At 41.9% G+C, this 16,994-nt stretch overlaps 1 protein-coding gene across 2 annotated transcripts in view; it reads left to right on the forward strand.

Annotated features, from left to right (window-relative positions):
• PAX5 (paired box 5) overlaps positions 1 to 16,994 on the forward strand; it is a 274,887-nt gene that overhangs the window by 152,714 nt on the left and 105,179 nt on the right. The window lies entirely within an intron of this gene.

Genomic DNA, 16,994 nt, shown 5'->3' on the forward strand with positions numbered 1-16,994 from the left:
GCAAGCTAAGGGATTGCTTACCTAAAGATGGATGTCTAAACCCGTATCCAGAACAAAAATAGTTTTATTTGCAGGACAAAAGACAAAGCATTTCCAGGGTCACAGCTCGGAGCTCGGAGTACCCCCAAAATGTAATTAATTAACTGTTTGTGATCTTTCATTTTAACTTGTGAGATGGACGACAGGTTGAGGCAGGGTCGGACTGGGACACTGGGGGCCCACCAAAGAAATTTCAACCTGGGGCCCACACATCCCATGATTGCGGTGAAAAAGGGGCGTGGCCATGCACCAGAAGGTGGACGTGGTCATGATGTATTATGGACAGGGCCAAATGTACATGATCTTAGCAGCATTGTAATTCAGAGACACTGCTGCCCAGTAAAACTTTGCATAGAGTCCCCTCCTTCAATATAAAGTAATGTCCTTCTTTGCAGAGGTTGCGACCGCAGAGGTTGCGACCGCATCGGGGCCCTTGGGCCAAAGGGGCCCCAAAGGGCCCTCCCTCAACTACTGTATTAACTCTCGATTGGTCCGGTGCTCATAATAATCACTTCTATAGATACTTTGAACAGTGGTAATCATTAACAAGCTATTTCCCATCCCCTTCTTGCACCTCTGACACTGTAGTTGCCATTGGCAGGTTTTGGTGCGTCATATCAATTGTTTTGTATAGAGTGCTTGGGGGGGCCCCATTGTAAAATTTGCATCGAGGCCTACAGCTCCTTAGCTACGCCACTGCTCTCAGCATGAGTGATTACAACACTGAGAAGAGAGTTTTTGTGCTGCAGGCAGCAATTGGAGCTCTGTCAGACAAGGAGGGGGGGCCCACCAGAGACCTGGAGGCAGGGCCCACCGAGGGAAAAAACTGTACTACTGTGGCCCAGTCCGACCCTGGGTTGAGGTCAATTGTTGGTAGTGTAAATTGTTAGAACATGAAGGGGAAATATTTTATTTTATACATAAGGGAGTTCATTACAGGAGATCACTATGACATGAAAGGAATATTTAAGAGGGGAAGTTTACATAACGGGCAATGCTAGGACATGGATTAGCAAGGCCAATAATATTTTATGCTAAATCTGTTACTTTGGGAGAATGCTACTAAGAGTTGGAATAGTATCCATATGGTGTGTGTGTGTGTGATGTCATTGAGTGCCTTGGAACTGCACCTAGAAAGCACAAGGCCATCAGGTTGTGGAAAAATGAACATGCCACATTGCCATGGAGTCCCTCACTACACCGGGTTTCTAGTGTTCTCTTACTGACATTTTGTAGGGTTGTGTGACTCAGATCTTTCTATCATTGCAATAAGGTAATTTTGTAGGTAACAACTTATTTTGAATAAGTTGATAGTTTCATTTCGATAGTAGGGTGTATTTACAAAACAGTTATAAGGGTTATGTGTAGGTAGCGTACATAAAGATAACTGCATAACGTGCATTACGAAAGTAGAGTATGTTGCAGTTTACAAAAAACGTGAACACTGTTTTTGTGATGTACCTTACTGGATGAATAGCGCTGCTCAACTAATGCATGTTATACATGCAACATATGTGGTGATTGCATTATGCAAGGTACACTATATGTGTAATGTACGGTATACAGGTTGTGTAAATGCCTGTAAACTTTGCAGGCAGTGTCTTCACACACATAACCATTACTGCTATTTCATAACTACACCTTAATGTAAGATACAGACTAGAAGAAATAATACAGAGAATATGTTTTGTGAATAAAACTCAGTATATCTGTAACACATACAGTAATATGTAATGGTTACGTCAAAGAGTGTTATCCCCATTCTATTGCATTACAGTCTCCCTTAATAGCATAGAACACATTATATTAAGACACTGCTCATAGCTATACATCTTTTTGAAAGAAAATCAATCTGCAAACTTACTTGTACAACAGTATATTGTTCAATGAGTTGCCCTGTATTATGTGAAAGGTTGTATTTATGGTCAGTGACACATCACTAGACAGCCATGGGCTCTAGTGAAGATTCCCCTGTCTCTGTTCTCAGCTTAGTGTTAAACTTTACACAAAGGTGCGTATGTGCACTACACTTAAGTTGTCAAACTGGGGCCTATGGCAGAGTTTTCCATAGGAAAAAAATCCAACAACTCTTAGGCCCCACAACACGTTTTCTTACACTTGGTGTTTGACAAACTGTCCTGGTCTTTGGTAGCCTGGATAGTGGTTTCTACTAGACACAATGTAAAAATATAAACAGAGCAGAACTTCAGGCTGGCAACAGATGGAATAGAATATATGCAACATCTTTTACCTGTCAAATGAGTTGTAGTTCTGTGCAATTAGTTCTGTAGTTTACATAGCCCAACGATACATCCAGCATATTTTACCATGTGCCTTCCCTCTGCTGCTGACCAACACAGTAGGAGTAAAACTCCTCTTCCAGTTTGCTGATAGTCAAGGCATGTATGTCATCACTCTGCTTCTCCTCTCCTGAAATCAAACTAGAAACACAGGTGTGTATTAATTCCCTTGTATGTGACTTCAGCGCTAATCAGTACCTCCACCAAAACACCTGTCAAAATGTAAGCTCATCTGAGTAAGTAAAGACCCAGATTACAAGGTCTAAGCGTATTAATGTTGCCACCAGGCCAAGGCAAACTCTCACCTCCTTCCCAGCTCTAGGGACCGTCAAAGACATCCTATTTGATACCACTCCCAAGAACGATATATGCAATCAGATAAACACGCACTCTAAGTGTACACCGTTTTGCAATATACTGCCTGCACTGAACGCTCCCGGCAATGAAAGCACAGCTGCAAGCGGTGCATTCACTCACTTGCACATGCGCATAAGCAGCCGACCCAGGTGGGTGGTGGCCGACTGGCCGCTATAGAGGGGACCCCAGAAGAGTGTCTGACAGCAGAACTGCAGCGAAGGACATAGGGTCTTTTAGAGGCAGGAAGAAGTCCCAGGTAAGTACATCTGCAGTCATTTTTTTAGCCTCCTGTATCCATTAAGTATAACCATATGCACCATTACCTCGTCCACCGTCCACTCTTCCCTGCCAGTTTCACAATACTGTCATCAGGGGCTGCATGAGCAGCACGGCTCATGTATTAATTTCCATAAGACCAACAAAACAAATCCAGTGGGCAGATTGTGTGGGTGCAAATTTGATTACAGAACTATCAGAGACAACTATTTAGGGGCTTGTTTGGTGATCTGAGACTCAGCTTGCTACTGTTGTGTTCTCTGGTTTTAAAATGAGTTTGCCCATTTAAGATTGCCTTGTTTATAAAGGGGCCATTCTGATTTTTTTTTATGGTAGCAATCATTGCTTTGATTGCAATCTTTAATTACTTCATAAGGATAAGTAGTTATCCAAAGCTTCAATAACCTGAATGGAACATCTGCTTACCTTTGCTGTACATGAGTACAAAACTGTGACCTTTTGTGGCCCACCAGCAAGCAGCTTCTGTGTGCTTTTCTGCCTGGTGACCCATTGCCACTTTTTTAGCTGGAAGATCATCTCCTCACAAAAAAATGGCTCCATGATGGCAGGTGGACGTGGCATGCAAAGGTTTGTAAGGTCAAAGCTTTTAAATTTGATCCAGACCACCCCTGAGGTTGAGTATTGCACAGGACAGCATGTCAGACTGATTCTACCTCTATAAATATGTTGGGCATTTTTAGTGGGTGATCACCACAGAAAACTAGAGATAACTAAGAACTGTTGATCTCTTATCAAAACCATTAAAGTGAATCCGAGGTGAAAATAAACTGATGAGATAAACAATTATATTTATCCTCCTACTCCTAAAAATTAGTTTTTATAGACATCTCATGGTTTTATTTTATATTTAAACATTTACAAAAGTAGGTTGAATGTTTTACTGCCTCTCATCAGTGGCAGCCTATTAAGTGTCCCAGAGTTAGAAAAAGGTCAATAGTTCATTTATTTTATCTTCCTCTGCTTTCAGAAGTTGTATTCTGCAAGGAAAAATTTTATTGCTGTAATGTGCTTATCAGTGATGTTTACTATATTTGTGACAAGGTACCGACAATCGTTTGATTACTTTTAACCCATAATGTGGATTGTAATATTTATTGCAAATATTTTAACCCACTTCAAATTACAATCGACTGGATGATCTGATCGAATGTCTAAAGGGGCAAAAAATGATACAGTTGTGTACATTACTGTAGTGCCTTATTGGCTCAAAGTGCAGCCCCTCCCCTCACAGACAATGTGACTATGCATTAGGGAGAAGAGTTACTTTACCTGCCTGACGTACATTTAAAAAGGGTGCTTCAGTAATTTGGGTGCAGAAGATTAAGAAAGCCTCCAGTGGAATATATCGATTAAATTATTCCACTACATAAGACGCACCTAAGTTTAGAGTACAAAAAATGGGGAACAATATATACTAAACCTGGTGCATCCATGGTGAAGGGGCATCTTGTGGATTATGCCCCCTGTGTACTTCATACCCTCTTGTACCTCTTGTCTCCCTGTGTCTGCCTCTGTCCCCCTTGTGTCCCCCATGTGACATTCTCTGTCCTCCTTGTGTCCTCCTTTATGCTCCTTTGTGTCCCCGTGTGTCCTCAGTTTATCCCCATGTCCTCCTGTGCATGGGCATAGTACAGGGAGTCCCTGACATTGCGGCAGGTTGGAGGTTCATATTGGCAGGTGTTCACAAGTCAGGAACTTCCTGTGTTTGGACTATAAGACGCAGTGAGTCTTATAGTCCAAAAAATACAGTAATTCTGATAGTAAAATATTTATAATCTTTACTGATATTTTACTATGGCCTAAACTAACCTTACTTTCACACAAGTATTTAGTCTTAATGCCTAACCCTAACAGATCTACCAGCCAATGTCTAACCCTAAGGATGCCCCCGCCGATGCCTAACCCTAACCACCCCCTTGCTAACTCTAAGACCCCTCTGGCAATGCCTAAACCTAAGATCCCCGCCAATGCCTAACCCTAAGATATGAAGACCCCCCAGCTGATGCCTAACCCTAAGGGTCCTTTTACACTTAATCAGTTGGTATGTGTTAGTGTGCGTTAGTATGCGTTAGTGTGCGTTAGTGCGCGTTGGTATGCTTTTTTCCATATCAGTGCATTGGGAAGAAGATTTCAGTTAAAACGCGTTAAGTGTGAAAGGTGCCATAGGAAAACATGGGCATTACTTTGAAAATCAGTTTTCTTTCCGTTTTAAAGCGGATCCGAGATGAAAAACTAAATATAACAAGTGACTTGTCTATATATCTTATCTAAAGTTTAGATAGTTTACACAGCAAATCTATCTTCAAACAGCTTCAACTGTATATTAATATTTTTTCCTGTGATGCAATGGGAGCAGACATGTTTTCTGCTTGTCACTATTACACAATTACACACACAGGCAAGCTTATCTGTATCCAGGCATGCTAATCTGCATATTCTGTGAAAACTCCACTCTTATCTACTCCATTACACAGGCAACGTATCTGTATCTGCACTGCAGCTCTCAGATTGTGAAAACTCTGCCTCTGAAATCTATAGCTAGTAACACCTTTTTCACCTGCCCAGACTGAAATCCCACAATCCCTTGCAAGCGCCAAGGCACTCTGGAGAAGCTGTGGGTGTGGCTTGTTTAGTTTATAGGAAATTAGGGTATTAAAACAAAACAAGTATTTGGCTTGAGGAATGCCCTATAAACTATATGTAAGGAACACAATTATGCAAGGAGTAAAAGTTCATCTCGGATCCACTTTAACTGATTAAGTGTAAAAGGACCCTAAAGGCCCATACACACGTCGGATTTTTCCGAACAACGGGTCGTTTGAACGTCTCGTCGTTCAGTTGTCCGCACGCCAGGGCGGATCGTTCAAATCAGTCTTATCACCCGAACGACAGTCTGTACCCACGCCCGATTTGGCGTGCGGACGACTGAACGACGGGACGTTCAAACGACCCGTCGTTCGGAAAAATCCGACGTGTGTATGGGCCTTAACACTTCCCATCTGCCGATGCCTATAATACCTGTATGGGTGTCGCCATAGACAAATATGTTAATGGACACCATTAACAGCTATTATGGCAAATTGTGCGCTGGAAGGGCCCGATAAATTACCCTTAATTGCCACTTATTATGACTATTAACATAGGTTTCCCTCGATGGTGCCTGTATGTATATATATACATGTAAACACACATATGCATTAAATCAATTTTTATTAAGCATGTTACAAGGTTAATCATGATTTTTTCACTTTTGCCTGGCTTTACCTAGCCTTAAAGCAGTAGGATCAGCCATACTATTCCAGGGAAAAAAACACATATATGAATAGATAAATACTTGATCTACTTACATAACACATGTATTGTACTGTCCATGTTTTGATTTCAGTGAATGTTATATAGTAAATGACGAGAATTCTGTTCCTGGTGGGGGCCATGTCTTTTGCCCACAGTTAAGGCTAACTCGTGATGTCATTTCTGCCCTTTACTTTTTTTCTTGTCTCCTCCAATCGCTGAGTCGCCTCAGCCTTGCTTGTAAACACAAGTGAGTAGGGGATCAGGTTTCAGATAAGCAGCAGACAGGGAAATAAAGGGAAGAGGAAGAATATATTATAGATAAAAAGAACCCCCAGCATGCAATTCTTTGGCACCGACTACTAAAGAGCCAGTGCGCCCAATGTATATGATAACTCCAAATCATAACAGCAGAAAACATTTTGAAAGTTTTGAATGCAGGATTAGCATCTTTATCACTTAATACACTCAGACCAGTTGCTGTTGAAATTTGATTTTTATGGTGACGATACCGCTTTAAACTTTCATCTAATCTGTTTTTGGAACTAAGAGCTGTATTAGCTGCTTTTACTGTGTGTTAAAGTTGTCCTTTTTATGTGACTCCATTAAGATTCTTTTATTTCAGCGCAATAGCAAAAGAGACATGCAGCAGAAAGGAATCCTTATATATTTACTCTCAGTAGACTATTAAGAAACAATTAATTTGGCTTTTGAGTCTTCACTAAAGCTCATAAAGGCGCACAGTTGTCAAATGGAGTTCATTTTAATTTCCTTTCAATCACAGTAAATTATTCAGGTGATAAATCAGCTGGGGCAGCTCCTGGCTGTAATAGAAACCCTAATTCCTGGCTAATTATCCAGCCCTTTGCTGCCAACAGATCAATACACTACAAAATAGAAAGGGCTGTTGGACTATAGCTAGATAGACAAAGACAGTAAGACAGCTGGGAAAATTGTGTCATCAACATGACCTTTCTCGAAGTTCAGAGGTCGACAGGGGTTAAACAGCACAGATTTTTTTTTAAGGAATTTGCCACCAGCTTTAGGATGCTAGTTTGAGGTCTGTAGTGGTAGAATGGCATAGTCCACACCCATCGCAAAGACGGGCTCTGAACTGCATTGTCATTCGTTCATCATGCATGTATCTAAATGGTCGGTCTATAGGGATTAAGTAATTTTTTTTCTAACACAGACCAGAGTTGTTAATTCATCATGTCAGTTATGCCCTTGACCTCAGTCCTTCACAAGGGGTTACTAGAGTTCTGTGCCACATGGCACACGAGGCATCTGTACTGACACCAGAATTACCATGCTAATTGGTCCTAAATAGAATGTGTTAGAATCGAATAAGGATTAAATCCCTCTTGGAAACGTACAGACCTTTTCAAATCTCTATGTGTGTGATTTGTATTACACAGCAATAAATAAACGGGTGTACATAGACAACAGGGGAAATGTGTTTTTCAGTGTATTCAGGTAAAATTGTATAATTATAAGAATAAAGTGTTAGTTTAATGGTCAGTGATGCACAAGAACGCTTGATTTCCTACACCATATTTTCTTATATTCTTTTTTTGTTCTTTTCTTACTTCACTTACCTGCAAAGAACGTAAAAGCATAGATAGAACTTTCGTTATGACCACAAGGTTTAATAAATGAGTGCAGTGGGGTTTTTTTTGTACTATGATTTCATCTCAGATCTTTCTTTATAGCTTTGTTTGTTATGGTGACTGAATGTTATCTGTATGTACAAATAGAGGTGTGACAATTAGACATTTTTAATAGCTTTTGAGTTTGCATCTACTGGCTGAAAAGCTGACTTGTAGTCCTAATGAACTACTGCTGAATTTTGTATACTGAAGTTGTTTAAACTGCCTGAATACAGGCCCCTCATGCATGCATCTGCAATAATCATTATCAAATCCATTTCTGGGGCGCGCCTGATTTATTTAAATCAGGAAGACTTCACTTACCCCTCTTACTATAGATCCACCTCTTGTTTGTTTAGTCATGCTTTATGATGTTACAGGTTCACTTTAAAAATAGTATTATTAAAGCAAAGCTGAAGCAAAAAAATGTATGAGATAATGCATTGTATGTGTAGTACAGCTAAGTAAAAAAACATTAGTAGCTAGAGTCGCATATTGTTTTCCAGTACAGGTAGAAGTAAAAATAAAAAAACTTCAGTGGTTATCTTTGCAAAAGAGCTTCTTTTGAGCTATTCAACTAACTGGCTTGCATACAGTCCTGTTTTCTGAAGCACAACAGCCAAGAAACAGTGAGAGACAGCTGGAGATAAGGTTTTACTGCAGGAAAGTTCAAAAGGTAATTATTTCTGCTTTGTTTTAAAGCCAGAGTGTAGTTTTAAATTTGCAACTGTGACAGTATGATGCAATTGTATAAAAAAACCTATATAGCTGGAAAAAAAATGAAACTCTTTTCTTCGCTACTAATGTTCTTTTCATCCGTGCTACACATACAATTCGTTATATCATAAGGGGTTTTATTTTTGTTTCAGGTTTGCTTTAACTGTACAACCAGGCTAAAGAATGTTGACACTTAATAGACAAAGAATATGTTCACACTTCATACATTTCTGTGTGCTGTTTTGCAGCACACAGCATAGCTGGATGCGAACACACTACCCATATAATTGTATTGGCATGTTCACATCTGGGCATTATAATGGACCATGGTCTCCTAACACATTTTCTACATTGTGTTTCTGGATAACATGTGCATTAAAGAGGAACTGTAAAGAAAAAACGTCCCCTGGGGGGTACTCACCTCGGGTGGGGGAAGCCTCAGGATCCTAATGAGGCTTCCCACGCTGTCCTCTGTCCCACGGGGGTCTCGCTGCAGCCCTCCGTGCAGAGGTGACGTAATATTTACCTTCCTGGCTCCTGCGCAGGCGCTCTGATGGCTGTCGGCTCCGAAGTAGGCGGAAATACCCGATCGCCGTCGGGTCTGCTCTACTGCGCAGGCGCAAGTTTCCGGCGCCTGCGCAGTAGAGCGGACCCGACGGAGATCGGGTTTTTCCGTCTATTTCCGTGCCGAAAGCAGCCACAGCGCCCCCGCTGGAGCCAGCAAAGGTAAATATTGAAGCTACAGTCGGCTCTGTCGCCGGCTGTTCGGAGGGCTGCAGCGAGACCCCCGTGGGACAGAGGACGGCGTGGGAAGCCTCATTAGGATCTGGAGGCTTCCCCCACCCGAGGTGAGTACCCCCCCAGGGGAGGTTTTTGTTGTTACAGAGTCTCTTTAAGAAGCACTTTATCAAACCAATCTTTATGCTATGAAAAGGTAACATGCACGTTATAGCATATAGAATGCTGTGTTATGTCCACAATGCAGTCATAATGCACGCCCATAGTGTGAACTAAGACAAAACTTTTCTTCAACTGCAGTCAACTAGAAGCTTCCTTCTTAGACTGCTTAGCGAAGAGAGACTTTTCTGTCCTCGTACATAAATGGAAAATCTTCTGGCAGCAGGGAAGACTAAGTGTGGCAATACTTCTCGTTGATGGAGCCAGGTGGCAAAGTATCTGGGAAACATGAAGGCAACCTTATTAACCATTTCAGGGACTTGTTAAAAACAGAGTTATTTTTGCTTAGAAGTCATAATAGTATGTGTAAAACATTTATCAAGAGCAACAGGGATTGGGAAGGCCTGAAACCACTAAAACATTGTGAACACTGCCATGGAGAGAATATAAGTTACATTCTCATCTCCACCCTCATCCTAATATAGTATTGGGTGGAGTTAACCTTTAACATAGATGCAAAAACAAGCAAACAATTGTACAAGGCCACATTTATGTGTTAATGAGCAAAGATCACACTAACCACAACATTATTTGCACTTTGCTTGCTGCGTGTTCGAGTCGATCGCCCGCCGCTCGCCGCCGATGCACCACTACCCGCCATGATACAGGCCCCCCCCCGCATACCCCTTGCGCAGCCTGGCCAATCGCCGCCAGCGAGCCCAGGGCTCGCTACATGATAGCTGCTGCTCAGCGGCATCCCCCCGTCCTCTTCGATCGCCTTCGGCGATCTCCGATCAGGAAATCCCGTTCAAAGAACGGGATTTCCTGGAGGGCTTCCCCCGTCGCCATGGCGACGGGGCGGGATGACGTCGCCGACGTCAGCGACGTCGTGACGTCATTGGGAGTCCCGATCCACCCCTCGGCGCTGCCTGGCACTGATTGGCCAGGCAGCGCACGGGGTCTGGGGGGGGGGGCCCGCGCGCCACAATGTATAGCGGCGATCGGGCGCGGGGCGGCGGCGATCAGTGTGCTGGCGCAGCTAGCAAAGTGCTAGCTGCGTCCAGCAAAAAAAAAATTAAGAAAATCGGCCCAGCAGGGCCGGAGAAAACCTCTTGCGCGGCTTACCGCCAGGAAGGTTAAAAAACCTCCCGCGGCCGTGCAGCCGCAGAACAATTGACCGCCAGGAGGGTTAAGTGTGTTTTACTGGCCCTGTATTTCACAGAAAAACAATGACCATTTTTCATTTTTTTTTATGAAAATGGGCTAGAGTATATTAAACAGAATCAGAATTTTACACTTTTGTTTTTGTTTCTGCTTTGAGTGATAGGTAATATAAGAAAACTATTAGATATTTGATACAATTGTGGTCACATTCAGTAGTTTAACCTCCATTTGCATTAACATGATTATTTGCATTGAGCCAATTTCTTTCACATATAAATAAAAAAAAGTGATGAATCCTAAGCTGGGACTTTGATGCCATCTTAATAGGAAAACTCATGAGGAGTGCTGTTCAGGAAAATACACTTGTTTGACACCTCATTTGTTTTCCTAGATCTCCTTCCATGTCATGAGACAAGCCAGCTAATGTGCTGTAGACCATCTAATGGCTTTCAAATGTTATTGACAGTAGGTCAAATGAATCAGTTCTTAAATTGACCTGCAAAAGAGTTTGAGGTCTCCTAGTGATCTTCCGTCATTGAATAGGATGCAACTGAAGTTGGCTGAAAACTATTATATATGGATGGATTATTTGATTTGTTACACTTTACTTTAAAGCATCGGATTTTATCAACCAGTTAAATATTTATAGATTCTGGTTGGATATTTTATCTTGTGATTTTCTGCATTTTGATGAAAATTGATAACCCGGGAAGAGAAAGTAAACAATTATGCAATGTATATTTGAAAACAAAGACATGGGGGCATTAAGCATATTGGAAAAGAAATATTGACTTGTCCCCTGCAGATTTTTTGAGCTATAAATGCAGCTATAAGAAAAGAGAGGTAAATAAATCTATAGGAAAACTAGCATGCCTGCTGGTTGTTTAATGAACTTCAGTGCTAATGTTGAGCATGTTAATTTTTAAAGTACATGCTTTATTACCTATGTCACTTGCATTATGCATTTCATGTGATAGCTATTGATCTGTAATTAATTTTTTTTCTCTAGTTGATCAAAATATTAAAGATCTAGTATATGAATTTAATCTGAATTTTGTTACATATATTGTCTTCAAATATTTTTGAATGGGATAATTTTTTTTCTAATTGCAAATAAAATATTTTTATATTTAAAAGATTGCCTGTCGGAATAACCATTTTATGTATTCTTCAACCTGTTACATTATATTGTACTGTAACAGAAAGATCGGCTTCTTAAAAGTTCTAGACTTATCTTTAACCTCTTGAGGACCGCAGTGCTAAACCCCCCTAGTGACCAGGCCATTTTTAGTGAAATAGGCCACTGCAGCTTTAAGGCCAAGCTGCAGGACCGCACAACACAGCACACAAGTGATCCCCCCCCTTTTCTCCCCACCAACAGAGCTCTCTGTTGGTGGGGTCTGATCGCTCCCCCATATTTATTTTTGCTTCTGCCTATGAAAGCCAATCGCTCTCCAGAGTCCCAGGGGGACAGCCGTGTCACACGGCTGTCCCCAGTACAGCGCTGCTGCTGATCGCAGCGTTGTACAATGTATTTAGATGGCGATTCCACCATCTAACAGTCTCCCGAGCCGAGACTGAAGGAGGGGCGGAGCTCCACCCCCCCCCCAACCAGGAGATGCGCGCGCACCCTGCACGCGATCTCCTGCACTGCCAGCCCCAAGGACTTTACGCCAATCGGCGTTAGGTGGTCCTGGGGCTGCCGCCGCAGCCACGCCCATCGGCGTGACGTGGTCGGCAAGCGGTTACATTTGTAAAAATGAATAATGACATGAAATGTCTATCACAGTTCTCCACCTCCTGTATTTCTCTAATCTGGCAGTCATGGGTAAGCAGTGTTTGGGGGGGCAGTGGATTGCTGTGTTGCATCTTCCCGACTTCCAGCTTTGAAGGCAGAAATGTGGGAAAGATGGAGAGCTGCGTACATCTCAGCTGTGAGAGTCGGATACATGTTTAAGCTACACCCTCTCTGCCGCGACCAGTACCACCTGCACATGCCTGAATAGTTTTGACCATTTGCAGAACTGACCTTGCTTGTCCCAAAGTGCAGTTAATTCAAAAATCTGCGACCATATTATAAATTGTTATTTATAAGTAGAGAATGGAAAAACACATGCACATCTATGACCCTCCTTAGATGTCATGTGACTTGATGTTTTTTGTTTTGTTGTATTTCTTGGCTTTCAGTTAAACACTGCAGCTAAGTGAACTTCAAACACTCAACTTCTCAGGGAAATGAAAAAGAGTAGATGTCTTACGTCTTACATTCCAAAAGGTTTCTAATTCTTTCCAGCCAGTCCTGTGATTTGGAAAACCCAGCAACAGAAAAGACAGCATTAGCCTTTCTGTACCCTCATCTTTCTCCCTTATGCAGTGATAAAGCAAGGGCAATGTCCATCTCACTGCCTGCTGATTTGACACATCAGCAGCTAACTGATTAACTTGTCATTCTGCTCTTATCTCCTGTAATCAAGTTCAGACAGGACAGCACAGTTAACAGTTAACCCCCACCCCAAAAAAAAAACAAAAAAAACAGAAATTAGAAAGGCAGGGCAGGCAGGATATTGGAAAAAAAAACCATACAGTATAGGTTGCCAGGTATAGGTGCCCCAGTATAGGTTAGCCAGGTATAGGTGCCCCCAGTATAAGTTAGCCAGGTATAGGTGCTCCCAGTATAGGTTAGCCATGCATAGGTGCTCCCAGTATAGGTTAGCCGGGTAAAGGAGCCCCCAGTATAGGTTAGCCAGGTATAGGTGCCCCCAGTATAGGTTAGCCATACATAGGTGCTCCCAGTATAGGTTAGCCACGTAAAGGAGCACCCAGTATAGGTTAGCCAGGTATATGGGGCCCCAGTATAGGTTAGCCAGGTATAGGTGCCCCCAGTATAGGTTAGCCATACATAGGTGCTCCCAGTATAGGTTAGCCACGTAAAGGAGCACCCAGTATAGGTTAGCCAGGTATATGGGGCCCCAGTATAGGTTAGCCAGGTATAGGTGCCCCCAGTATAGGTTAGCCATGCATAGGTGTCCCCATTATAAGTAGCCTGGAGGGGGGAGCAGTAAGCATGCACAGTGGCAGCTACAGCCCCCCAATAGGCTTCTCCCCCAAAAGGCCCCACTCCCCCCCCCCCCCCCGGCTGCATCTCTTGCAGGGGCGATTGTCGTGCCTCTGTTACAGTTTATCAGCCTGGTTGTCTAGCAGCGAAAGTATGTCTCAGCCAGCCTACGTGCAGCTTCACAAGGATTACATGAGCTGGTATAAAGACTGTCTTTGACATGTTTTTACCAACTGTGCATTAAAATGCTTTTATACTATATCTTTATTGTACACGTTACCAAACTGAATGGAGATTTTTATATTTCCATGTAGTTTATCTGTAATATATATTTGTTAGTTCCACTGAGGACAGTTAATGAGAATATTTATTCTTTATTACGTGCAGTGTTGTCTTTTCGTGAACTTGAATGCCCTGTGCTGTTTCCCCAATGCATTTAACAATCCACAATCATGAACAGAAGCTATTCATTAACCACCCTGGCGTTCTGATTATATCGCCAGGGTGGCTGCGGGAGGGTTTTTTTTGAATAAAAAAAAAACTATTTCATGCAGCCAACTGAAAGTTGGCTGCATGAAAGCCCACTAGAGGGCGCTCCGGAGGCGATCTTCCGATCGCCTCCGGCGCCCAGAATAAACAAGGAAGGCCGCAATAAGCGGCCTTCCTTGTTTTGCTTATATCGTCGCCATAGCGACGAGCGGAGTGACGTCATCGACGTCAGCCGACGTCCTGACGTCAGCCGCCTCCGATCCAGCCCTTAGCGCTGGCCGGAACTTTTTGTTCCGGCTACGCTGGGCTCAGGCGGCTGGGGGGACCCTCTTTCGCCGCTGCTCGCGGCGAATCGCCGCAGAGCGGCGGCGATCAGGCAGCACACGCGGCTGGCAAAGTGCCGGCTGCGTGTGCTGCTTTTTATTTGATTAAAATCGGCCCAGCAGGGCCTGAGCGGCGACCTCCGGCGGTGTTGGACGAGCTCAGCTCGTCCAGACCGCTCAGGTGGTTAAATAGGGATGCCTTTGAATTCCTGCAGAAATCCTCAGTCATTCAATTAGACCTGATAAGTGAGTGTTTGCTAAATCCATTTTGGATATCTAGGAGAGAATATATGTTAGGAAGCAAATCCTTTTGGGATCCAACTAAATGCCTTGTGGTGGAGAATATAACATAACTGTAGTTATTTCAGCCATCCAATGCTATCTTAAAGATCCATTATTTTATTTTGTTGCCTTGTTTGTTTATAATATGCAAGGTATTGGATGCATATACGTGTAATTTTCACTCAATACAGCTAAATTATATTGGTATTATTAAAATGCAAATGTCAGTATTTTCTCCACTCCCCCCTCCCCCCCCCCCCCCCCGAGTAGTTAATCTGCAATACTGTGTGTATTTAACCACTACTTTGTGTTTTACTCCTTTGGTTCTTTTATGTTGTCCATTATGTTGAATTAATAGATAATTTTGAAGAGGAACCAAGCTGTAAAAGTCACATATACCACTTTGAAATGTGGAAGTAGTATTATTAGACATGTCAGTGCTTTCACCATAGTGAACAAAGGTTTGCTCTGCATAGAGTGTACCGTACTTACCTTAGTTTTGGATGAATTTTTAATTTTTGTATCAGCAGGCAGTGCAATAATATTTTGCCTCCTGAGGTAAGGTTCCACCTTATCCCCTTTGTTTTTGGTGGCTGCTAATCATGTGACCCTCCTCTGAGATACATTATTCAAAAGTTTGCTCAAAGAAGAGTCTTATCAAATGTGCTTTAACCACTTTATCCACCACTACAGTATATCTACGTCCTCTGTGACTTCATCTAAGCCACGAGGATGTAGATATACGTCTGGCAACAAAAGCAGTGTTGTGCAGGATTGGGCTTACTACTGTGCACATTTCTGGCACAGTGTGATGCAGCACTAATTGGTGAACAGGAATATATGTTCCCTGAGCTAATGAGTTTGGTTTTTACCATTGAAAATACTTTTATTTTCTCCGTTCATAGTGAAAAATACACTTTGTAGCATTATTTCAGAATCAAATATCTTCACCATAAATTGTGACAGGAACATAATCTAAGTGTTGTAATAAATGTAAAGAATAGCCAAACAAAATTTGTGTATTTTATCTACAGTAGTACTTTTTATTTTTAAACTGGAATTAGTAAAACTGAGAAATAATGTTTTTTTTCTATTTTTTTCCTTGTTTTCCCATTACAATTCATAGAAACAAAATTGTTTGAGGGAAAAAATGGCATACAATGAAAGCCTAGTTTGTTTTGAAAAAAACTATACATATTTAAATTCTGTATCACAAGTAGGGATAAAGTTATTACTAATTAAATAAGGACATAGCTAAACTGTCAAAACTGGTCTGGTCCATAACTGGGAAACAAGGTCTGGATGCAAAGTGGTTAAATCAACACTTTTGATTAAAACCTGTAAATCCATATTAATTTTTGCTGCCTTGGACACTGTCAGGTAACTTCTCTCTGCAGCTTGTAGGTATATCAATGCAATCTGGGAGGGTGGCGTGGGAAGGGCAGGCAGGCTTGCTTAGCCTCCTAGGATGAGTCTTATTATATTGAGTGTACTGGTAATGTCAATGGTTTGGAGGTGCCCAGATTGAGAAGATATGAGGCGCTCATACTATTAAAATTATACCCACGAAATGTATTGCATTGTGCCAATAAAATGTGTTTAACCCCATTATAGTTTCCCATCATTTGTGTGAACATTTTCTGTGTAATAAATGTTCTTCAGAAATGTTCTGGTAAAATTCATGTCTTGAAATTTTGATCATATGACCAAAAGCAGTTCTATGTGAGATACCTATTTTATGCTTCTGAGATGGAGCTGTTATTGTTTGTTTTAGTCTGGTTGTTCAGACTGCAAGGGGGCAGGTACAAACTGAATCTCCCTGAGAAAATTCTAGCAAGTAGGTGGGTTCTAGCAGGAAGTGGCCAGTGTTTGGGCTCCTGATTTAGAAGGTATTTGGAATCAACATAATAAGGGGTTTTCACACAGGCAAAAGGAAGCTATGTATCTGAGTTACACAGTTTGAGAACAACATGTGTTCCTTGAAAGGGCTCATGGTTTGGAGCCCAAATAACATCTCACATATATATGAAGAGAAGCATTCTACTAGCATTACTTCATATATTTTTACTTCATATCATGGAATCAAAGAAGTTTATTGTTTTTAGAATAGCAGTAAACCAAATGCAGTTACTTT

Source organism: Hyperolius riggenbachi, chromosome 1 (assembly GCF_040937935.1).
Source record: "Hyperolius riggenbachi isolate aHypRig1 chromosome 1, aHypRig1.pri, whole genome shotgun sequence".
NCBI classification, from domain to species: domain Eukaryota; kingdom Metazoa; phylum Chordata; class Amphibia; order Anura; family Hyperoliidae; genus Hyperolius; species Hyperolius riggenbachi.